This window comes from Lynx rufus, unplaced genomic scaffold (assembly GCF_022079265.1).
Source record: "Lynx rufus isolate CCGP_SWC_20201006 ecotype Redwood Valley unplaced genomic scaffold, mLynRuf1.p SCAF_1, whole genome shotgun sequence".
Lineage (NCBI taxonomy): Eukaryota > Metazoa > Chordata > Mammalia > Carnivora > Felidae > Lynx > Lynx rufus.
In genome coordinates, this window is record NW_025814823.1 from 161615851 (window position 1) to 161641148 (window position 25298).

General features: G+C 34.5%; 1 long non-coding RNA gene across 1 annotated transcript in view; it reads right to left on the reverse strand.

Moving 5' to 3' along the window:
* Window positions 1-1252: 1252 nt before the first annotated feature.
* The window catches only part of LOC124519403 (uncharacterized), a 64086-nt gene continuing 40040 nt past the window's right edge, over window positions 1253-25298 (reverse strand). The window contains exons 2-3 of the long non-coding RNA XR_006964092.1: window positions 7220-7324; window positions 1253-1489 (exon numbers count right to left, since the gene is read on the reverse strand). This is a non-coding gene — a long non-coding RNA (uncharacterized LOC124519403). The remainder of the gene's footprint in view (window positions 1490-7219; window positions 7325-25298) is intronic.

Consider the following 25298-nt stretch of genomic DNA (forward strand, 5'->3'; position numbering starts at 1 on the left):
CTCAAGGAGAAGACTGCCATCTCCAACCAGGAAATGGGTTCTCACCACACACCAAATGTGCCAGTAACTTGATCTTAGACTTCCCAGCTTTTGAACTGTGAGAAGTAATTTTCTGCTGCCTATAAGCCTCCAGTCTGGTGCATTCTGTTACTGCAGCCCAAACAGACAAAGATATTTTCTTTATTTTCTTAATGCTGCTCCATCTTTAAACCATCTTTAAAGTACATCTACTTAAATGCTCTGAATGGAGTATATTTTATGGCAAATCCTGCTTGATACAAAACTTTAAAAACCTCTTTATAGCAAATAATTCATTAATAATCTATTTTATTATTCTGTAAGTAGCAGCAAAAATGTAATTAATAATATTTTCCATTACTATTATTTAAAAATGCACAAATTGCACCTAAACACATATTTTTTTTACTTTAATATCTTATAAAACCTGAGTGCATACTATTAAATCTTAACTCAGTGAAACAATTCTGAGGAGGTCGTGATGGGAGGAAAAAATGGTTTTAGGATCAAAGTAGCATAGATTTGAATCCTACCTCTATTATAGACTAACCTTAAATTTAAACAAGGAAAATTTACTATTTCTAGTTCAGTTTTATTATCTGAAGAACTTTCAAGATTTTTGTGAAATTAGAGATAAAATAAAGAACCGGTCATATGGTTTTTGTTTAGCAAAATATAACCACTTTAAATTTGTTACTTCTTTTCTTGTAATGGTTATTGTTAATGCAGGAATTTACTCTAAAATGATATATCTCATTTGGATATAGAGAAAATTTTAGGATGTCTGAATACACAAATTCAGAAACGTATACAGCTATGTTGATGGTTGAAGAAGAAACCAATTTTGGCTATATATGCCAAAAATACACACGGCAGAGCCACCATTCTATTAAGTAAATTCAGGGGCTTACATGGAATTCTTATCAACAGATATATGATTTACAGGGTCACTTTTCACTTTCTTCCTTTTGGCACATGCTTCTTTTTCAGATCAATTGAATTGATGCTACCATAAATTCTTGCACCACAGAGAATTTAGACTCAGAAAATCTAGATACTTATTCCACTTAATCATTAATTTGGTAAATAAAAAAAAAAAACAGAAAATTCCATGTCCCAAAAGGGAAACACATTCCCAAACATTGCATTAATTAAATCAGTACATTTATTGAATGTTAAAACTAATACCTGTCTCTGAGTACATCAAGTAAAACAGTCTGTTTATGCTTGAGAAGATTAGAATTATATAAGGAAGAAAAATCAACTTGAGAGATTTTTACCAGCCAAGTGAAAATTTGGTGTAAAGTGTGTAATAATATTATTTTATAGGTGCAGTGGGTATGGCATTACTGATTATGTCAGGCTTCATAGCTAGAGCAGAGCTATATTCTTATAATACCCGTTACTTACCTCCACCTTATCATATACCACTTCATCATTTTGTTGGGTTTCTTTTTCCTTTCACTGAATTCTAAAAATTTTAAGAGCAGTACTGTGATATGTATGAAAAGAACACATGGAATAATTACATTCATTTAATTTCTAGCATGGCTATATCAAAATTAAAATAAATAGAAATACTACCTGATCAAAAATTGCCATAAACAGAAATCAGAAGCAAGTAACAATAGAAGGCAAAACAAAAACTTTAACTCTTTTTAAAAGAAAAGATCAAAATCTACAATAAATAAAATGTTCTTGCAAAAGGGGAAGAAAAAGACCAAAAGGCAATAGAAAAGAGGCAAAGAATATCAAGAAAAGTCATGGAAAATGAAGTACATATGACTCTTAACATTAAAGCAAGGCTGACTTCAATTATCATATGTGAAATGTCAATTACATTTACCCTGAAATGGCATTTTTCACATTGCAAAATGATAAAATCCCAAAACAGAATACTGAAGGAGGGAAATTAGATAGCTTTTATATATATATTCAAAGGTACATTCCTTTGACTGAGCAATTTCAATTTAGGGAAGTTGGCCCCAGATATGCTTATTATGTGTGCAAAATGATATATTAGGTATGTTACCTGTTGCAACACTGTTCATAGTGGTAAAGGGCAGGAAACAGCCTGAATGTCAACAGAAGTCTGGTAAATTAAACTATGGTACCCTAACATGATAAAAAATAACCTATCTGTAAAAAGGGGGTACATTTTTTTTGTAACGATGTAAGGTGATGGAGGGTAACTGGATTTGGGATCATTTTGCAATATATACAAATACTGAGTCATGTTGTATACCTGAAACTATTATGTTATTCATCATAAAACCTCAATTTTTTAAAAAGATGATAAATTTTATATTACGTATTTCTTAAAAATATTTAAGATTAAAAAAATTAAATGTTGCTACTTAAAAAACTAGGAAAAATTGGGGTGCCTGAGTGGCTCAGTTGGCTAAGCAGGTTAAGCATCTAACTCTTGGTTTTGGCTCAGGTCGTGATCTCACAGTTTGTGAGTTGGAGCCCCTTGTTGAGCTCTGAACTGACAGTGAGGAGCCTGCTTAGAATTCTCTCTGTCTCTCTCAAAATAAATTTTTAAAAAACTTGAAAAAAATTAGAAAAAAATTCAAAAGGAGGAAAATAATAGAAATTTCTATTAGTTTGCAACAGTAGATGGCATTATTGGGGGTCCAGACTCTAGTGCTATAGTATTAAAATCTGTCTCTATCACTTTGAAAACAGTGAGATATCCCTCTCCCTTGCTGGGTTGCACTCTCTCTCTTTCTTTCTCTCTCTCTCTCAAAAAAAAAAAAAAAAAAAAAGGCACAGTCTATCCCTTAAATAGAAAAATAAATTCCCTGATGGCAACAATTACTATCCCTTTGCTCTGCTGCATCCTTGCTGTCTTGTGACTTGATGCTGATCAACTAAATTTAGCTACAAACTTCCACAACTACAATTCTATAAAAAGTACAGGCTTGAATTAAAAGAATGAAGTATATGTTTTACTATTAAGTGTACTGGGGTACAGATTATCATGTAAGGTTATCCACATTTTTATAACCCTAAGATTGGGTTATAAGATGTTTTAAATTTATTTTGAGACATTTGCAAGATGTAGGGCATAATTTTTTTTTTTACAGTCATTTAACTTACTTCAGGTATATTCTTAATTAAGAAGCTTTATAGATAGGGATTGGAGAAGGCAAGTCCTATGCCCCCACTATCTTTTTAGTCTCGTGTAGTTTTTCTTCTGATCAAGTACAAAGCAGGAAGAGAAGAAGGAATAGTTTGCACTGTGAATAATTACAATATAACTGAAGAAAAGTGGAATCAGAAAAGATGCCCTGACTTTTGGAGAACACTTATATCATACATAGCCTTTGGCTTAAATATAAGAGGGGATGATAAATCAACCTCTGACTTAAATATCCCTGCCAGTTACTGCTCTTTTCACAGGCATTTCAAGACACACTAAATTCTAAATATTCCTGCTTCATGCAGATATTTATTTTATTTTATTTATTTTTTTATTTTTTTTTTACTTTAAGAGTTATCCCATCTGTTAAAATTTCAGTTGAACTGAGAGAGGGAGCTGAGCTGCCAGGTGTCAGAGTAACCAATTAAAGAAAAAAGCCAAAAAATAAGAGTTAAGCCTTTAATTGCTTAATGCAATGGTATGTGCAAGAGTCTAAAACCAGAGAAAATGCCAGCTCCCCCTGTTTAATTTTTTCCCATGGAACAGTGCACCAGTCAAGGGTCAGGTGGGATAGCACAGATGTGGGGGGGTATCTCACTGGTGACAGAGTCCCAACAAAAGGCTCTAGTAGTTTCATGGACTGTGGGATGGGGGCAAGGCAAGGGAGAAAGCTGGAAGTGAATAAGTACTGGGCACTGATTCAGAGTGGGGAAAAGTGTCTTCAAAGTTTCCCCGACCTCCCCCATTAAGGAGAACTCTGCAGAGACAGCTGAACATGACATCTTCTGAGGCCTCAAACAAATAGGAGCTGTGCACCAAATCCGGTGTGGGGCGGGCAGCATCCCCAGTGAACCCCACCAGGTAGAGCGTTTGCAATGCCTATGATGAGGCCTTGCATATAGGCTTCTAACCAAAAGCCAGACTCCTCACCATCCTTACTTTTCAAGAAGGATATAAAAAATCATTCTCTGATCTTTTTGGTATGAAACCAAGAGGTTATAATTAGGTCAGAGCTTTAATATGTGTTTAACTGAGTCTAAAATACTATTAGGTTGTACCTTTTCTTGAACACTGAAGATTATACATCTTTGAAATGGTTTTTTAATTAAAGTTTTAGATATGCATATGCCAAGGTCACTTTATGTATCTATCAATGTATGATTAATCAATAAATAATTATAGTTCAGCTACTTTATACATTTTAGTTCTTTTTAAAAAAGTATTTTATGTTTCTCATTTCCTTTCAAGGGAAAAGTCAAATTCAAATAGATCCTAAATACTCCTGTTTTAATGTTCACCTAAGGCATGAACTTTAGATAGAAAATTATAGTATGATACCAATTTGTATGCAACTTATATTATTGACTAGTAGTCCACTATTCAATTAAAGTAGCCTGAAGCAGGACAAGAAAGATTGCAAAAATATTTGGGTTGCTGATTTGTGCAGGCACATTGCCATGTCTAGTTTTAGTGAGCTTTCCCATGGCAGTATTTATAATACAACTTCAAGTTCTAATTAGGGGAATAGCACAATAACATCACAAACTGCAGCAAATATGGCCTATTTCTGTACCTTTTATTATTGAGTTGTGTTTTCTTTTATCAGGTAAACTGAGGCATATTAAAAATGTTAGAGTTTATGTGAGCAAAAATCAACTCTAACCAGGCAATGCCAAACAAACTGGAAGTGGTTAGAAGCGCTCCACCAACAGAAATTAGGGAAAGACTTTTAGAGAAGAGGTCAAAAAAAGGAAGGAAATTACTTGATTGGCTATAGCTTAAGGGGCTGCATTATTTGGGAAAGTCTGTTCACTGTATGTGATTGGTTGTACTTAGGTTTAAATTTCTTAAATTTGATACATTTACAGGCTTACGTTTTGATCTGCTCAGGTAGGCTGCTAAAAATATTAGGACCACCTCAGTCTAATAGCCTCTGCTTAATTTAACAGCTTCAATTAATATTTGTAATTTTGAATTACATTTTACCTAAGTTTTAATTGGGATTCCTGCTTTTTTGTCAATGTACAATTGCCTGAAACATCTTTACCCATCCCTTTATTTATACCCTGTTACTAGGATTTAACCCAGTACCTAAGTTTCTAGTTGAATGTAAGTAGCTGAATTTTGTGTAATTAACACAATTGTAAAGTATAGATCTTATAACAGAAAAATCAATACCTTAAAAACATCATTAATTGATAATGTTGTTTTGCATCCTTCTTCACTATTGTTTTTTTCTTAGTTGTTTTACTTTTTAGTTGTTACCTCTTCATTACAGGCATCTTTATGGTTTTTTGGATTGTACTTGATTCTCTTCATTCTCTTTTCTTTCCCAACCCATTAGCTTGGAAGTTTTGCAATTCTTTTAAGTGTCATCAGTATTTACCTTCTGATTTAATATGACTTCCTCAGAAGAGAACATTTAAGGCAAAGGTTTATGTGCTAACACCACTGGTGAGTGCAATCTCAGGGACACAGGACCAAAACAGGGATGAGAAGAGGAGCACGTAGCTGAGCTGGCAGAGCTCCTCGCCAAGTGATGGAAGATGGTACGTCATCTCCCCAGTTTTACTGGTGAAGTTTGCTTCATGAGGTGTCAACTCACAAGCAGTTCTGAAATACACACATCGGATACTTTGCAGGCCTCGAGACTAGAGCTAAAGGCAGGCAGCCTGGATGCAAGGCAAGACACTGTGAGCAGATACAGGAGGTACCAGACCCACGAGTGCAGTGGTCTCTTTTCTTTAATCCCCATACTCCAGTACTTCCACCCTAGTAGTACATAGAAGCAGCTGCAGCAAACTGGCTCTACTACCCTAAGTCACTGTCAAAATCATTTTGGCAGGAATACAAGGGAGGTGCACAGACCTGGGCTGGTACTAAAACAAATTACTACATCTCCCCATCCTAACATGTCCTACATCACCAGTTTTTCGTTTAAATTAAATAATAACTATGAACCTAACATAAAAATGTTTAACTCCCTCAACCCCGTCTTCCATGTTAATAAAAATCTTTAGAATATTTTATTATTTTAATGTTTATTCTTGTGTGTGTATGTGTGTGTGTGTGTGAGAGAGAGAGAGAGAGAGCGCACACATGAGTGGGGTAAGGGGAGGGAGGGAGAGAGAGAGAGAAGAGAGAGAGAGAGAGAGAGAGAGAGAGAGAGAGAGAGAGAGAGAATCTGAAGCAGGCTCCAGGCTCTGAGCTGTTGGCACAAAACCCGATGTGGGGCTTGAAATCATGACCTGCAAGATCATGACCTGTCAGATGCTTAACTAACTGAGCCACCCAGGCACCCCTAAATGTTTTATTTTTCTATTCTTCCTCCTTACACTCCCACTCCAACTTGAGTATTTTTAGATTTTTTCCCCAGTGTCTCTTTTTTTTTTTTGTCTACTTCTAGTATTACAAATTCCAAGCCATGTAATTATCATATATTTGTATATAACTACACAATCCTAATATTAATGTATATAATACTTACATAAATTCCAGAGTCAATATTAGTTTATACGTTTAATTTAATTAACGTCCTAATGTTAATTTCTCAGTTTTCTTTCTACTTCTACATCTTCGATATTTTTTATGCTTCAAATTTCATTTGTTTGTAGCACTTTTTCAAGTAGTTTCTTTAAACTGAGTATATGAAAGTATATTCTCTATGACTGTGTTTGCACTTTATGGTGTCTGCCCCTTGGTGAAATTTTTCATCTGTGGAGTTCACCTGATTTTTGATGGAATATTTTTCTTCATTATTTCTCCCCTTTCTTATTTTCCTTTTAGAACTTTGTTTATTCACACAGGAGTTCTCTAGATATAGCTTTTGAACCAGAGCTCCCAACCTCTTTCATTTCTTTTTCATAGCATTAGCAGCAAATGGAGTAGGCTGCTCATGGTAGCAGTCTGAACCCACTGACCACCTGAAGCCCTTTACAAATGACCCAGTGTTTGTAGGGAGTAAATATTTGAGCACATGTGTACCCCATCAGCTGCTTGGAACAATCTGATAAAGTCCAACAATTCTAAAGTTCTTCACTCAAGATTTTCACTTACCGTATTTCTTTCATATTGATGATATTTCTTCCTTAACAGTAGTCATGGTCTTTATTTGCTTGTGTGAGTGATTTCTTTCAATTTGGAAATCATATTTTCTGACTCCTGAAGGATTTTGGAGAAAGGGTTGGCTATAAGTGCCTCTTTTTGAAGATTATTAATATTTCTCTGAAATCCTTCTCTACTTCATCACTTTTGCCCCCCGCAAATTCCACTTGTCTAGGCTTTTTGGCTTGGTCTTCATCCGTCAAGTTACTATGACTATTATTGGTATTTTTCTTTTGATTATTCACAACTTGGTGTTCCCACATTCCTCATTCAGGTGAACTATTGGGTTCTCTCCAGCAGTGGCAAACCAACAAGAGGAAAAGGCCTCACGCTTTTGTTCTGGCTGGTCAGGTAAGCTGTGAGTGGTCTACTGAGGCACAAAGAGAAGATGTCTCCCACTTCTTAGTCCTTCACTTTACAACGGGCAGACAGACAGCCCTCTCTCAGTCACATGGACCACATCCCCCGGAGTGTATTCCCATTGCATGTCTACTAGACCTGCGGGGTTAGGTTAGGCCGTTCTTATGACCATGTGCAAGAAGGTGCATGCAAACATCTGAGGCCTCTTGAAGATGGCTTAAAACATACCCATTTCACCTCAACTGTTATATCTGACCCCAATGATCAGTCTCATTTCTTCCAATGTAACCTCTTCACTGGGGCTTTGCCATATCATGTTATTGTATTTTAAGTCTTGTCCCAAGTAACCCCCATATAAGGACACATTCTTTCCATAAGTTCAAAATCTCCAAATGGAGTCTACATGTAAATAAATGATTAAATTATATTGTGAAATGTATAATAGAAACCTGCACAAGAAACAGAAGAGTAATTAATTCTTTTTGAGGCTGGGCCAGAGAATCTTAACTAATGAAATGGCACCTAACCTGGTTTCAAAGAATAAGTAGAATTTTGGGGTGGGGGAAATACAATTAAATTATATTGTTACCATTAAGTAATATTAATTAGAATACTAAATGATATTATTACATTTTAGATGATAGGAAACCACCAAATGTAGATATCATTTATGTATTAAAACATGTAACAAATAAAGTGGCAAATAATCTTTTCCGTCTCAGTTAAGGTATATTCTGTGTGGCAATATATATTACAAATTGCTGCATTTTTATTCAATGACTAATATGGTAAATAATTCTATAATGAGTTAACCAATAACTATAAATCTGACTTAATTCATAATTATTATATCTCTCTTTAGCCAAATGGAAATTTTTATAGTAGGCCAGTATACTGTAAATTCGCTCCTCCAGATTTCTTTATAATCTATACAATGATAATTACGTGAATTATAATAGTAAATGTACCACTAGATATCCTTTTAATAATAAGGATTATGAGCTATTTGTATTATTTTTAGGCTGTTTTTATAGTTCCCTAAATATTGTTTGGTCTTAAGTAACTCCACCAAGTGGACAAAATTATTCTTATACTGAATAGATCAACAGACAAATTATAGATTAAATTCACAGAGCATATTTAAGTGGTAGTTTCTCCTGTTATCATTTGGCTTGATTTCTTGCTCATTCTGGAAGTGAGAAAGTATTCCTGAAAACTAAATGGCTGATCCTATTCACTTTTATATACAAGTGTGGTTCTGGATAAAAGAAATAACCATAGTAAATATGAATGGAAAGTGACAATAGTGGCATAGGGTGACCTGATTTTGTATGTGTTTATGGGCCTATAAAGTCTAGGACGTAGTTTCTTGGTTATTTTCATTATTACAGACTAGACAGGGGAGAAATTATCTTTAGTGTGCTGTTTCAGAGCATGAATCACACTTTACAAGCCATTCTTGTCAGCCTATAATGTAAACTAATCTTCTAATAAGACACTGTGTCCTTTCATATAGTTCACTGAAGTGCATAGTGGTTTGAGCATTAATAGAAAATGATTATCTTTCCCTGAGGTGACCTTTTAACCCCAAAAACAGTCCAAGTTCATCTGTATGTTTTACTGGTATGTCTATTAACATTGTTTTTAAGGAGCAGAGAGTTATTATGAGCATTATTGAGCCAGATTTCCATTATAAAATAACAACAAACAATTTTTATGGTATAAATAGTCTTTGACTGCCTACAGAGCTAAACGTGAATGACTGGGGGTGAGGCAACATCTATTTCACCCAGAACACCTGTCTACAGTGTATAACCACAATAAATAAGACTTTATATTTCCATTTGTTTTCTGTTTTTTAAAGGTGAGCCCTCTGTGGTTCCTTGAAAATGATGATACTACCCCTCAGTGTGTTCGACAAGGAAAATAACTTGTACTCATATATTTTAATTTTGTCCTCCCTGCTTTCATATAATCCAATTTGCTATAAATCATAGAGCTTTTCTTATTTGCAGGAAATACAGCAACATACCACACACACACACACACACACACACACACACACACACACACACACACGACATTCATACTCAGTTACATATAGTAATAAGAAATAGGATATCTAAACAGCATTTAGGGAATGTAAAAATTAATTCCTAAATAACACTAGAATTAAATATAAATAAGTTTTCTAAATTGTTTGATATAGTTTATTTTCTTAAATGTTTCAACATATTCTTTAAGCTTTTATGTGAACTATTACTATTATTTAAAATCCATTTTCCTAAGTACAGGATCTTGTGCCCACAATCACTGTTTTAGTTAAAATTCTTAATTAAGAGTGTCAAAGTGACCTTCAATGAATTCTTTTGGGCTGTTATGTCATAATATGAATTAGATGACTTTTTATCTATTGAAGTCCTGATTTCCACTTTCAGGAATACAGATAGTGGCATGAAGGAAACAGAAATGGCAATAACATGTTAAATAGCTATATAATGCATTCATACAAACAATTTATAGTTACTTATTGATTGTTTACAGCTCTTTAACTTTTGAGGGGTTCTACACTCCCCCACCTCCTTAGACTTTTATACTTGATTAAAAAGAAGAATTCTCATCCTTGCTTATTGACTTCCATCTGTACACCTCACAGTAATGCAGTTGGACTGCTGAATACAGATCAGGGTTGAAATTCCTGGGTGCCTAATAAATTACAAACCTACTTCATACCCACTTAATTGTCAGAGGCTTTAATTTAGTACATCTAACTGATTATAAAGAATAGATTATTTTACTAAAATAACACAGACATATTTTTCTTCCAAAAATGCGGATTCTCACATACGGTTGTGAAATAATGTTGGCCAGTTTACATTCTTCACTCTGTATACATTTGTTCCTTTTAGGCAACATTGAAGCCCTGTTATGGTTGTTCTGCACAGCCCCCATATCATGCTATAGTTGTTTGAGAAAAAAGATTCAGTACAATCTATGCCAATGAAGCTTTGATAATCAGGCCAATCACCTAATTACAAGTTTGTATTTCTATTCCCACTGAGATGTGCCAATTAAAAAGATTCGACTTTAATTCCAAACAACATATTAGTCCTAATTACCTGGTGCATGTACTGCCTGCTTTGAATTTTTTAACCCTTTATGTATTTGTGTGTATATACATATTTAATTCGTGGTCTGTAAAGTATTGTGAATAGCAAAGTATATCTATAGCTTCAGCTATAGACCATGGTTTCAAAAATGAAGCTGATTCTATCCTTTCAAAACAAGCTATTGTCATTATTCAGGTAACCTGGATTGTAAAAATAACCACCATGTATCATTGGTCCTGAAGGAATTACTTAAATTGGTTGTCCCATTCACCATGTCAAAAAAAAAAAAATGCATAAACCTCTGTTTCAGTTCATGATTGACATCACTGCCTTATGTAAATTAAGTCATTTGAAATATTAACAAGGTGATGCATGTATATATTGGCTACATTCACTTTGAGCATATTGCAAGTTAATCCCATCACTTGTAGAAACTATTGTTAGTTTAGTTGCATAGTAAGAGCTAATTGGCTAGTCAGAGTCTAATGGACAGTTATATGAAATCTATTATAGGGGAGCCTGGATGGCTCAGTCGGTTAAGCGTCCAACTCTTGATTTCGGCTCAGGTCATGATCTCATGGTTCATGGTTATGAACCCCATGTCAGGCTTTGCACTGACAGCACAGAGCTTATTTGGGATTCTCTCTCTCTCTCTCTCTCTCTCTCTCTGCCTCTCCCCCACTTGTTCTGTCTTTGTCTCTCTCTCTCTCAAAATAAATGAACTTAACAAAAACAAATCTATTATATTTCTAAGGTAGTACTTAACTAAGAACTCTTAGGTTTTCAATTGTTCCCTAATTTACATGTTTGGTGACTCCTCCCTTTGACTTAAAGATCAGAAAATGACAAAGTTGAAGAAGTAAAAATGATTAGTGAAAGCAGGTCAAGTTTCAAGCAAAGACCTTAATTTAGTCTTTTGGAGACCTAAAGTCAAAGTATAGAAAGAATTTGACTGTGGGGCAGAGAAGAATAAGGCCCTTCATCAAATAAAATAATGTCTCAAAGATGTGTGAGCTGATGAAAATCGTAGAAATCAGGGCTGATATTCAGAAGCTAGCTGAAAATAAGTGAAAAGGCGGGGGAAAAAAAGGAAAGAAAACTGCATCCTTTCTTCTTCCAGCCATAGACTCCAAAAGAGGAATTTTTAAATTGAAGATGCTGCTCTCAAATGTGCTTAACATCCAGAGTGTAACTGAATTTTACTCTTCTTTAAGACACTTATTGTAAACCTTCCCATACTCCACATTTTATTAGATATAGTTGGGTATTATCTTATAAAATGTTTGAATCCAAGTTATAATTTAAAAGAAATAGTGCTAAATAACAGGAAAAGAGGAACAAGAAATTGAATAAATTTAAACACTGATCACTGAATTAAAACCAGAAAGCATGAATAATACTCTGAGAAGAAATGCAACACAGGGAACCAGATTCAGGGGAAAAAATGCATCTCTTAGCACTGCTGATTCTCCCTCTAACCAAGGCATTTGAAAGAAACTTAGGTCCTTCTATGTTCTATACACTAGTATAGCAAAGAAAAACAGTAACCTTCTTTATTTCCCTAGGTAGAAAGCCTCAAGACCAGGTTTGTTACACTTACACATTTTTCCTTATTATTAAAGGCTTGGTTTTAGACATCTCAGTACCAGAACACTACAGATAAAAGACTTGTAGAGGAAGTTCAGAGAAGCGTAACAGAAATGATTAAGGGAATATAGGTTCTGACTTATGAAAGAAGATTAAAGACTCAAAGTCTCTATAACTGTACAAAAGGATGACTAAAAGGTAAGATGATAAAAGCCTACAAATATTTGAAAGGTATAAGAACAAGGAAGACAAAGAATTATTGAGCATTTCAGTGAGGAGATTATTGAGGTATGGTATGAACAAATGGATTGAGTTAAAATGAGAAAATTTGGCCCAAATATCATAAAGATCTAACTCTTCCTAGACTCAAGAAAAAAATGGCGAGTTCTCTACTTATGTTATTCTACTCACCTCTTCCCTGCTGTACCTATGTACACTAATGTCAACACACACACACACATGCTAAAAAGAAACATATAAGAAAGGCTCATTCATAATTGGAATAAGCAGCACAAGACTTTTCTTTAAAATCTCCATGTTGCTTTTACTTCCAATTTCACAGGTTGCTATATGTGCCTCTTAATATGTAAGATTTACAATTCTGTGTCAAATAAATCTCGTGTCAGCCTATGACATTGGATGAAAAGTAGTACTGAGAAATACACAGAATCATAGGAATCTGGGCTTATAGGGAAGGGACACCTACTGCTAAATAATCAGCATCTTGACAAATGACCATCAAACCTCTGCATAAACTCTCTTCTTAAGCAGAAATTTTCAATCACAAAACTGCCCATGTAACCTACCCACTTCTCTGTAACAGAGGTCCTTCATTTTATAGAGCTGTTTCTGCCCCACTATACTTTATTATCGTAGATACTAATTCCATTAATTCTGTCCTTAAAATTGTAGAACAAAAATGTATTGGAAGGCAGCTACCTCAACACATTCACTCAGAAAAAACATTTGCATATTCTTCAATCATTTTTTACATCACATAATTTTGACACATCCTTCCATTTTATCATTATCACCTGAATGTGTTCTATTTGTTGAAGTATCTCCTTAAATTTAACACCTGAAAGTTACCAAAATACTGTCGATTTATAGACAAAAACAAGAATGAACACTACCATCAGTTCATATAAGTTATTTCTATTTATGTTTCTAGGAGAATACAGCTTCATAAAGACTAGGCTATCCACTTTCAATGAGATAATTAGGATAAATTACAAAAGGATAGGACACAAGTATAAGATCCTCTATGACTTTAAATATTTTTATATGAGATGAGAGTTTTATATTTTTCTATTTTGTAACACCTCTATAAATGATAGAAGATGCCTGCCTCTCAGTGGGAAAGAAGTTGTTGCAATCGGAAATCATCTGTGTTTATTATTTCTGTAAGGTGAGGAATTTGGGAAAAGATGGAGAAACTTTTTGTGGACTAATAAGTTTTTCTACATCTCCTAAGACAGTGGGTGGGCAGGAGGAGTCAGTCTCTACTGCTTGCAAATACATACATGAAATAATGTAAAGAAATAATGAAAATTATGAATAATACTGTATTCCATAATTTATCATGGATTTCAAGAATAATTTTGAAAAACTTTTTTATTGGCATACATCTCTTAGTGTTTTGCAAATTTCATTTACTCCTCTGTTAATTGAGGATTTAACAAAAAACCTGGATTTCCCCCTGACGTTTGGACCAATAATTCATTTAAATTCCCCATACCGAGTTAATTAATGGCTGACTAAAATATGTATATCTTTGCCTAAATTCTGGCACTGGTATTTATTCAGTTTTTTTCAGTGTAAACAGACGGTCTTATATTCATTTCTGTTAAGTTTCATTTCATCAAATTCAGATTTTTCCTTTTCTCTCTACAGTATTTCTGGATTCTGTCTCTATAACAACATTATCATCTTGTGACAAATTCTAACAAAATTTGGTACACAAAGTTTTATAAATCTTCACTCAAATCATTCAGAAAAAAATGAGTAAGAGAGTCATGATAAGCTTTATACTATTAGAAATGTTTTTTCCAGGTAGGACATCAATCAATAAATTTTGGATATCATTACTAACAACTGATTTTCATTAATCAGTTGTTAGCAACAATCAGTTGTTAATTCATCTAGTTGCCCTAATATCTATCACATATGGGTATTATCTACCTAATACATAAGATCTCATGAGATAACTCATGAATAGAAGAAACGGTCATATGGTGTCCTTCACCCATTGGATAAATGATTTTTTGTTTTTTTGTTTTATATTAAAACTAGAAAACTTATGTCATAAATCAGAGATTTTATAAATATGTTTGTTATAACCATAGAGATCCATAATTTATAAAATACATTTGTATATACATACAGGTATATATTTATACTAAATATATACAGATTCATAGGCGTAAATAGGTTATCTTCTATATATTCACAAAACTTTACAAATTTACTCTGATATATATGTATTACATCTAGAGCTAAAAGATATTCAATTTTATCATGAGAAGATATTATGCTGGAACTAAAAATTGCAGCATAATATAGATTAAGAAGACAGAGTTCAGGTCAGGTGTTTAGAATTCTGGCTCTGACTGCCACAATTAGTAGTTTAGGATGAGTCATTCATTATACTTGGTCTCAGTTTATTCATAGATACAATGAGAAAACATCATTAGATCATTTCTAAATTCTCTTCTTTTTCCATATATTTTATGAGATCTAAACTTATGTAAACTACTCATATGTTGAGTTCCATTCATCTGCAAAAGATTGTTTTGAAAAAACATTATAGTATTATTGATAGTATTTTTAATGTAAATACTACCATTTTGAAATCTATTATTGTTTATTCTGTTCAAATGCATTACTATTTCAGTCTTGTGTTTTTTAGTTGAATATGGTGAAATTTTAAGTACCTTAGTTAATTATCCTTCCTTGAAACTTGAATACTTAGTTTTAATAACCACTATGGTTTTCCATTTTGTCTTTTTTTTTCCTGCAATGGACTTTATAATACTCAAACTTTAAATGCCTTTGGCCTGAGAAAATGATATTTATCAAGTATTGAATTGTGTTGTTTCACCAATACTATTTTCAATTGCAAAAACATCACACCATCTTGGAATCCCAAATAAAATGAAATATATTTGCTTTTGATGAAATCTCTCTTCAAGTAAATGACCTAGAAAAATGCAGAAATTGTAGAATGGTATATATAATATAATCATAAATTTCTTCTGTCTAATCAGTTCTGTAAGATTTGGAGAAATCAAAACTGACACTGGCTGATTCTTACTCACCCACATGAATACTCCTTTCTGCCACAACATTTTGTTGTAATTCATCATGGTGCTTATTTTGTAGGCAGCTTAGTTTAAGTAACACTATAATGTCCTTTGAAAAAATTTAAAAAAAATTGAATCTACTGCTTGTTTACATTTTCTCTGTTCTTCTGTACCTTAATGATATAACCTTTAAACCATACATTTAAACAATACTAAGGAAGTGAAAACCACTGCAGCTACCTGTGACATTCTAAGTGACTATATCCCAATTAAATCCTCATGTGTTGAGTGGCATCAGAAAAATGGAAGAACAGAAAGTCTTCCACTGATACTCTCTCCAATATCCAACAATAATTTGGTAATTCATGGACAAAAGTGACTTTGTGGGAACTTTGAGATGCAAGTAGGAGATGGTGAAACCTCACCGGAGCCAAAGACTGAAGAAGGATGTTTTCAGAAGGCACACCCATGCCCAGGAGAGAGAATTATAGATTATGGTCCTAGCTGCAAACACAGAAACAGCTCTGCTCCACTGTGGGTTCAGCTATAGCATGTTTACCTTTGTCTTGCCACCAGCAAAATCTCGCCAGGAAATTGCCAGGAGACATACCTATCCATGCTACAGATAACAGGCCCTCTAATCTTGGTCCCAATTGTAGACCCTGAAATGGCCTAAGGCTTGACTTTAGCCACTTTTGGTCACCAGTCACACCTGCATACTGCTCAGGGACCACCCACGAAATACATGTCAGTTCAACTGCCAATCCCAAAACTTGGCTCCAGCTCCTCTCTTTCATAGGTAGAGAACACAGGAGGCATACCCACCCAAACTCCAAAGATGGGCCCATCAATCTCAGTCAAACCATAGAACTTCAAGCAGTCCTGTAACCAGCTCTAGTCCCTCGTACCTATAGTCACACAATAATCTTGACTGCCCAGGGATCCACTCATCTTTGTTCCAAGAGGTAGGCCCACTGACCTCAGTCCCAATGGTGGATGCTGAAGCTGCCCTGTAATGGTTCCAGCCCCTCTCAGTCATGTTCCAGGGCTAATCCTGCCCACCTAGGACGCTGTCCACTAATCTGTCAGAAGTCCGCCCAGAAACTTGTCAGGAGCCACAACCATCCATGCACCAGGTAACAGATCCACTATCTGCAGATCTTGAAGTGGACACTTGTCCAGTCCTATTGGAAGACCTGTTCACCCAAGGACCAGAGATGATCCATACTTGCTCAGGACCCAGGTAATAAGTTCTCTAAACACAGACTGTAGTTCAGAACCAGCCACAAGACTTAGCTTCAACCTTGCACAACCTAAACCAGTCTGTAAGATTGGAATAAGTGTGCTCCTTCAAATGCACAGACACCAACACAAGGCTACATGGATCACAAAGAATCAGGCAAATGTGACACTGACAAAATAAACTAATATAAATCTCTAGTAAATGACCTCAAAGAAATGGAGATCCATGGGTTGTCAGATGTCAAATTAAAAATAATTATCTCGGGGCGCCTGGGTGGCTCAGTCGGTTGGGTGTCCGACTTCGGCTCAGGTCATGGTCTCACGGTTTGTGAGTTCAAGCCCCGCATCGGCCTCTGTGCTGACTGCTCAGAGCCTGGAGCCTGCTTTGGATTCTGTGTGTCCCCCTCTTTCTGCCCCTCCCCTGCTCATGCTCTGTCTCTATCTTTCAATAATGAATAAACGTTAAAAAAATATTATCTCAAATGAGCTCAGTGAGATGCAATACACATAAACAAGTAAGAAAAATCAGGAAAACAATGAGTAAATAAAATGAGAAGTTTTATATAGAAATAGAACCACAAAAAAGAATGAAACAAAAATCCTAAAGCTGAAAAATACAATGATAAAGCTGAAAAAGTCAATAGAGAACCTCAATAGCACACTCAGTCACATAAAAGAAATAATAAAAATAAACCCTCAAAAATAAGCCACTTGAAATTGTTAAAGAAATAAAAAGAAAAAAAGAATGTAAAAGAGTACAGAAAGGATGTGGGATCTATAAGATATTATGGAAAGAACAAATTTATACACATTTTTAGAGTTCAAGAACTATAATAGAAAATAAAGGTTAGAAAGCATATTAAAGAAACATGGGGCACCTGGGTGGCTCAGTCGATTGAGTGACCAGCTTTGGCTCAGGTCATGATCTCACAGTTTCTGAGTTCGAGTCCCACGTCGGGCTCTATGCTCACAGCTCAGAGCCTGGAGCCTGCTTCTGATTCTGTGTCTCCCTCTCTCTCTGCCCCTGCCCCACTCATGCTCTGTCTCTCTGTCTCAAATAAAACATTAAAAAAAATAAATAAACAATAGCTGAAAATTTCCTGAATCTTGGGAGAGATGTGGACATGCAGATACATGAAGCTCAAAGGACCCAAGCAAGAGTGACCCAAAGAAGATTATCCCAAGATACACTCTAATCAAACTGTCAAAATCCAAATAAAAAAGAGACTTTTGAAAGCAGAAAGAGAAAAGTGACTTTTCACATGCAAGGGCACCCTCCTGCCACCAAGGATTATAGTACATTTCTCAACAGAAACTTTGCAGGACAGGAGTGAGTGGGGGATATATTCAATGTGCTCAAAGAAAAAAAGAAAACACCAAACAAGAACATTTTACCTAGCAAAGATGTCTTTCAGAAATGAGGAAAGGTAAAAAATCCCTTAACAGACAAAAGCTGAGGGAGTTCATCACCACTATACCTGCCTAATAAAAAAATGTGAAAAGAAGTTCTTCAAGTTGAAACAAGGACACTAGCAAACGATATGAAAAATATAAAATTATAATAAAACTCAGAGGTAAAGGTAAATACATAGTTAAATTCAGAATACTCACCTACTGTCATGATGGTATATAAATCACTTGTAAGTCTTAAAAAATGGAAGTATTAAAAAACAACTATAGCCATGCTGATTTGTTAAAAACAACAAAATAGCCATGCTAATTTGTTAAAAAAAAAACAAAATAGCCACGCTAATTTGTTAACAGATGCAAAATATAAAAATATGTAAAATGGGACATCAAAAGATGAAAAAGTATGAGGAGGAAAGTATATGTATAGAGTTGTTTGATTTGTTTTGTTTTTGCCATTGAACTTAAGTGGTTATCAGCTTGATATAGACTATTGTAAATAGAAGATATTTTATGTAAACCTCACAGTAACCACAAAGAGGAAACCTCTAGTAGACACACAAAAGAGAAAGAAACAGAAGTCAATACATGTCACCACAAAGCCCCAACAAATCACAAAGATGAAATGGAGAAAGAAAAGAACAAAGGGAATTCTAAAAGCTGTAAAACAATTAACAAAATGGCAGTAAAGTCTGTACTCACCACTAGTTACTTTAAAAAATTTTTTTAACGTTTATTTATTTTTGAGACAGGGAGAGACAGAGCATGAGTGGAGGAGGGTAGAGAGAGAGCAGGAATCACAGAATCCGAAGCAGGCTCCAGGCTCTGAGCTCTCAGCACAGAGCCCGACGCAGGGCTCAAATTCATGAGCTGTGGTATCATGACCTGAGCTGAAGTCGGACACCCAACTGACTGAGACACCCAGGCGTCTCTTTTTTTTTTTAATTTTTTTTAATGTTTATTTATTTTTGAGACACAGAGAGACAGAGCATGAGCAGAGGAGGGTAGAGAGAGAGAGGGAATCACCATTAGTTACTTTAAAAGTAAATAGATTAAGTTCTTCAATCAGAAAACACAGAGTGGTGGAATAGATAAAACAAATAGTATTTAACAATATGAAATCTAGAGGAGACTCACTTTAATTTTAAGAGCACACATATACTGAAAGTGAAGGAATTATAAAAGATATTTTGCTAATTGTAACCAAAACAGAGCAGGGGTGCCAATACTTGTTTATATTAGTAGAATAGACTTTCAATCAAAATCAGTCACAAGAATCAAAGAAGGTCAGTATAAATGATAAATGGGTCAATTCATCAATAGGATACAACCATTGTAAATATATATGTACCCAACAATGGAACACCTAAATATACAAGTAAAATATTAATAGAACAGAAGAGAGAAAATGACAGCAATATAATAATAGAAGGCGACTTCAATACCCCTCTTTCATTAGTGTTTAGACCATCCAAACAGGAAATCAATAAAGAAACAGACATTATCTATAATATTATAGATCGAATGGATCTATAAATATAAATAGATCATCTGATAGGTATATATAAAACAATCCATCCAACAGTATCAGATATTCATTCGTCTGAAATGCACATGGAACACGCTCCAGCACAGATCATATGTTGGGCTACAAAACAGTCATAATAAATTTTTAAACACATCAAATCTTCTTTCTTTCCACAGTGATACGAAACTAACCAATAACAAGAAGGAAACTGGAAAATAACATACATGTAGTAATTACACAACACACTGCTGAACAACCAAAGAAAGAAAAGAGAAAACAGAAAGTATCTTGAGACAAATTACAATGGAAATAAAACATACCAAAAACTTATGGGATACAGCAAAAGCAGTTCTAAGAGGGAAGTTTATAGTGATAACCACCTACATCAAGAAAAAGACTGAAACAACTTAACATTACACTTCAAGAAAAAAGAAAAAAAGAACAAAGTCAGCCCAAAATTAGCATAAGAACAAAATAATAAAGATTAGAACAAAAATAAATGAAACAGGATTAGAAAGACAATAAAAGTGACTAATTAAAGAGGAATAACATTCATATCATAGGAGTCCTAGAAGATGAAGAGACAGAAAAGGGTTTATGTGAAGAAGGTTTATGTGAGCAGATTATAGCTGAAAACTTTCCTAATCTGGGGAAGGACACAGACATCAAAATCCAAGAAGCACAGAGAACTCCTATTAGATTCAACAAAAACTGACCAACACTAAGGCATATCATAATCAAATTCACAAAATACACAGACAGAGAAACAATCATGAAAGTAGCAAGGTGAAAAAAGTCCTTAACCTACAAGGGAAGACAAATCAGATTCACAGCAGACCTGTCCACAGAAACCTGGCAGGCCAGAGGGAGTGGCAGGATATATTCAATGTGTTGAATTATAAAAATATGCAGCCAAGACTTCATTATCCAACAAGGCTGTCATTCAAAATCGAAGGAGAGATAAAGAGTTTCCCAGACAAACAAAAACTAAGGAGTTCATGACCACTAAACCAGCCCTGCAAGAAATTTTAAGAGGGACTTTTTGTATGGAGAAAGACAAACAAAACAAAACAAAACAAAAAACAAAAGCAACAAAGACTAGAAAGGATCAAAGAATATTACCAGAAAGATCAACTCTACAGCCAACACAATGGCACTAAATTCATATCTTTCAATAATCACTCCAAATGTAAATTGGCTAAATACTCCAGTCAAAAGACATAGGGTATCAGAATGGAATAAAAAAACAAGATCCACCTATATGCTGCCTACACAGACTCATTTTAGACCTAAAGACACCTACAGATTGAAAATAAGGGGATTGAGAATTATCTATCATGGTATTGAACATCAAAAGAAAGCTGGAGTAACCATACTTATATCAGACAAACTAGATTTTAAAAAAGACTGTAACATGAGATGAAGAAGGGTATTATATAATAATTAAGAAGTTATTCCACCAAGAAGATACAACTATTGTAATATTTAGAAGCAACCAAATATATAAATCCCTTAATTACAACATAAAGAAACTCATTAATAATAATGCAATAATAGCAGGGGGGATTGACACCTCACTTACAGCAATGGAGAGATCATCTAAGCAGAAAATCAAAAAAGAAACAATGGCTTTGAAAGACACACTGGACCAGATGGGTTTAACAGATATATTCAAAACATTTCATCCTAAAACAGCAGTATATACATTCTTCTTGCGTGCACATGGAACATTCTGCAGAATAGATCACATACTGGGTCACAAATCAGCCCTCAAAAAAGTGCAAAAAGATCAAGATCTTACTACCATGCACACTTTCAGACCAAAATGCTATAAAACTTGAAATCAACCACAAGAAAAAAAAATGTGTAAAGAACACAAACACTGGAGATTAAAGAACATCCTACTAAAGAATTGATATGTTAAATAAGAAACTAAAGAGGAAATAAAAATACTTTGAAGCCAATGAAAGAAAATATGACAGTCTAAAACCTTTGGGATGCAGCAGAGGCAGTCATAAGAAGGAAGTATACAGCAACTCAGGCCTTAATAAAGAAGGAAGAAATATCTCAAATACACAACCTAACCTTACACATAAAGGAGCTCAAAAAAGAACAGCAAATGAGGCCCCAAACTAGCAGAAGAAGGGAAAGAATAAAGATTAAATTAGGAATTAATGATTAAAAAAAAACCAGTAGAACATATCAATGAAACCAGGAAGTGGTTCTTTGAAAGAATTAACAAAATTGATAAACCTGCAGCCAGATTGGTCAAAATGAAAAAGGAAAAGACCCAAGTTAATAAAATCACAAATGAAAGAGAAGAGATAACAACCAACACCACAGAAAAACAATCAATAGTAAGAGACTATTATGAGCAATTATATGACAACAAATTGGGCAATCTGGACAAAATGCATAATTTCCTTAAAATAATAAATTACCAAAACTGAAACAGGAAAAAATAGAAAATTTGAACATAGCCATAACCAGTAAAGAAATTGAATCAGTAATCAAAACTTTCCCAACAAACAAGAGTCAGGGCCAGATGGCTTCCCAGAGGAATTCTACCAAACGTTTAAAGAATAGTCAATACATATTCTTTTGAAATTGTTCCAAAACATAGAAGTGGAAGAAAAGTTTCCAAACTCATTCTATAAGGCCAGCATTACCTTGATTCTAAGACCAGAAAAAGACACGACTAAAGAGTTATAGACCTATTTCCCTGATGAACATGAATGCCAAAATTCTCAACAAGATTCTAGCAATCAAATCCAACAATACATTAAAAAAATCATTCACCACAATAAAGTGGGATTTATTCCTGGGATGCAGGGCTGGTTCAATATCCACAAATCAAACACATGATGCATCACATTAATAAAACAAAGGTTAAGAACCATATGATCCTCTCAATAAATGCAGAAAAGCATTTTACAAAATGGAACATACTTTCTTGATAAAAACCCTCAAGAAAGTAGAGATAGAAGGAACATACCTCAACATCATAAAGGTCATACACGAAAGACTCATAGCTAAAATTATCCTCCATAGGGAAAAACTGAGAGTTTTCCCTCTAAGGTCAGGAACATAACAGGGTTGTCCACTGTCACCACTGTACTCTCAACATAGCTTTGGAAGTCCTAGCCTCAGCAATTAGACAACAAAAAGAAATAAAAGGAATCCAAATCAGCAAGGAAGAAGTCAAAATTTCACTTTCCACAAATGACATGATACTCTATATGGAAAACCTTAGACATCAAAAAAAGAAAGAAAGAAAGAAAGAAAGAAAGAAAGAAAGAAAGAAAGAAAGAAAGAAACGCTAGAACTGATACATGAATTCAGCAAAGTCACAGAATATAAAATAAATGTAGTGAAATCAGTTGCATTTCTACACAGCGATAATGAAACAGCAGAAATAGAAATCAAGGAATCAATCCCATTTACAATTGCACCAAAACCCATAAAATATGTAGGGAAAAACCTAACCAAAGAGGTAAAACATCTATAAACTGAAAAATATAGGAAGGTTAACAGAGAAATTAGAGACACAATGACATGGAAAAATATTCCACGCTCATGGATTGGAAGAACAAATATTGTTAACGTTTCTATACTACCTAAAGCAATCTACACATTCAATGAAGTCCCTATCAAAATAACAACAGTACTCTTCACAGAGCTAGAATAAACAATTCTAAAATTTGTATGGAACCAGAAGAGACCCCAAATAGCCAAAGTCATGTTGAAAAAGAAAACCAAAGCTGGAGCCATCACAATTCCAGACTTCAAACTGTATTACAAAGCTGCAATTATCAAGACAGTATGGTACAGGCACAAAGACAGACACATAGATCAATGAAACAGAATAGAGAACCAGTATGGACCCACAAACATATGGCCAACTAATCTTTGACAAAGCAGGAAAGAATATCCAATGGAAGTCTCTAGCAAATGGTGGTGGGAAAACAGGACAGCGACCTGCAGAAGAATAAACCTGGACCACTTTCTTACACCATACACAAAAATAAACTTAAAATGGATGAAAGACCTAAATGTAAGATAGGAAGCCATCAAAATCCTCGCGGAGAAAGCAGGCAAAAACCTCTTTGGTCTTGGCCGCAATGACTTCTTACTCAACACGTCTCTGGAGGAAAGGGAAACAAAACCAAAAATGAACTATTGGGACCTCATCAGGATAAAAAGCTTCCACACAGCAAGACAAACGATCAGCGAAACTAAAAAGCAACCAATGGAATGGGAGAAGGTATTTGCAGATGACATATTAGATAAAGGGTTAGTATCCAAAATCTATAAAGAACTTTTCAAACTCAACACCCAAACAACAAATAATCCAGGGAAGAAATGGGCAAAAGATATGAACAGAAACTTTTTGAAAGAAGATATTCAGATGGCTAACAGACAAATGAAAAGATGCTCAACATCATTCATCATCAGGGAAATACAAATCAAAACCACAATGAGTTACTACCTCACACTTGTCAGAATGGCTAAAATGAACAACTCAGAAAACAACAGATGTTGGTGAGTATGAGGAGAAAGGGGAAACCTTTTGTGATGCTGGTGGGAATGCAGACTGGTACAACCACTATGGAGAATGGTATGGAGGTTCCTCAAAAAATTAAAAATAGAACTACCCTATGACCCAGCAATCACTACTAGGTGTTTATCCAAAATATACAGGTGTGCTGTTTCAAAGGGGCACATGCACCCCAATGTTTATAGCAGTGCTATCAATAATAGCCAATTATGACAAGATCCCAAATGTCCATCAGCTGATGAATGGATAAAGAAGAATATATATATATATATATATAAAATATATAATGTGTATATATATATATATACACACACGCATATATATATATATACACATACATATACATACATACACACATACACAATGAGATATTACTTGTTGATCAAAAAGAATGAAATCTTTCCGTCTGCAACAACATGGATGGAACTAGAATGTATTGTGCTAAGCAAAATAAGTCAGTCAGAAAAAGACAAAAATATGATTTCACTCATATGCGGAATTTAAGAAACACAAAAGATAAACAGGGAAAGGGAAGAAAAAAAAAGATAAAAAGAGAGATGGAGGCAAACCATAAGAGATTCTTGAATACAGAACATACTAAGACTTGCCAGAGGGGTGTGGGGTGGAGGAATGGGCTAAATGGGTGATGGGTATTACAGAGGGCATTTGTTGGGATGAGCACTTGGTGTTACACGTAAGTGATGAATCACTGGGTTCTTCTCTTGAAACCAATACTACACTGTATGTTAACTAACTTGAATTTAAATAAACACATTTTAAAAAAGACAATAGCAAAGATCAAAAAAACTAAGAATTTTTTTTGTTTGAAAAGATACACAAAATTAACCAACTTTTAGACTATGAAAAAAAACAACACTCAAATAAATAAATGTATAAATGAAAGAGGAAATATTAAATTGATACCACAAAAATAGGA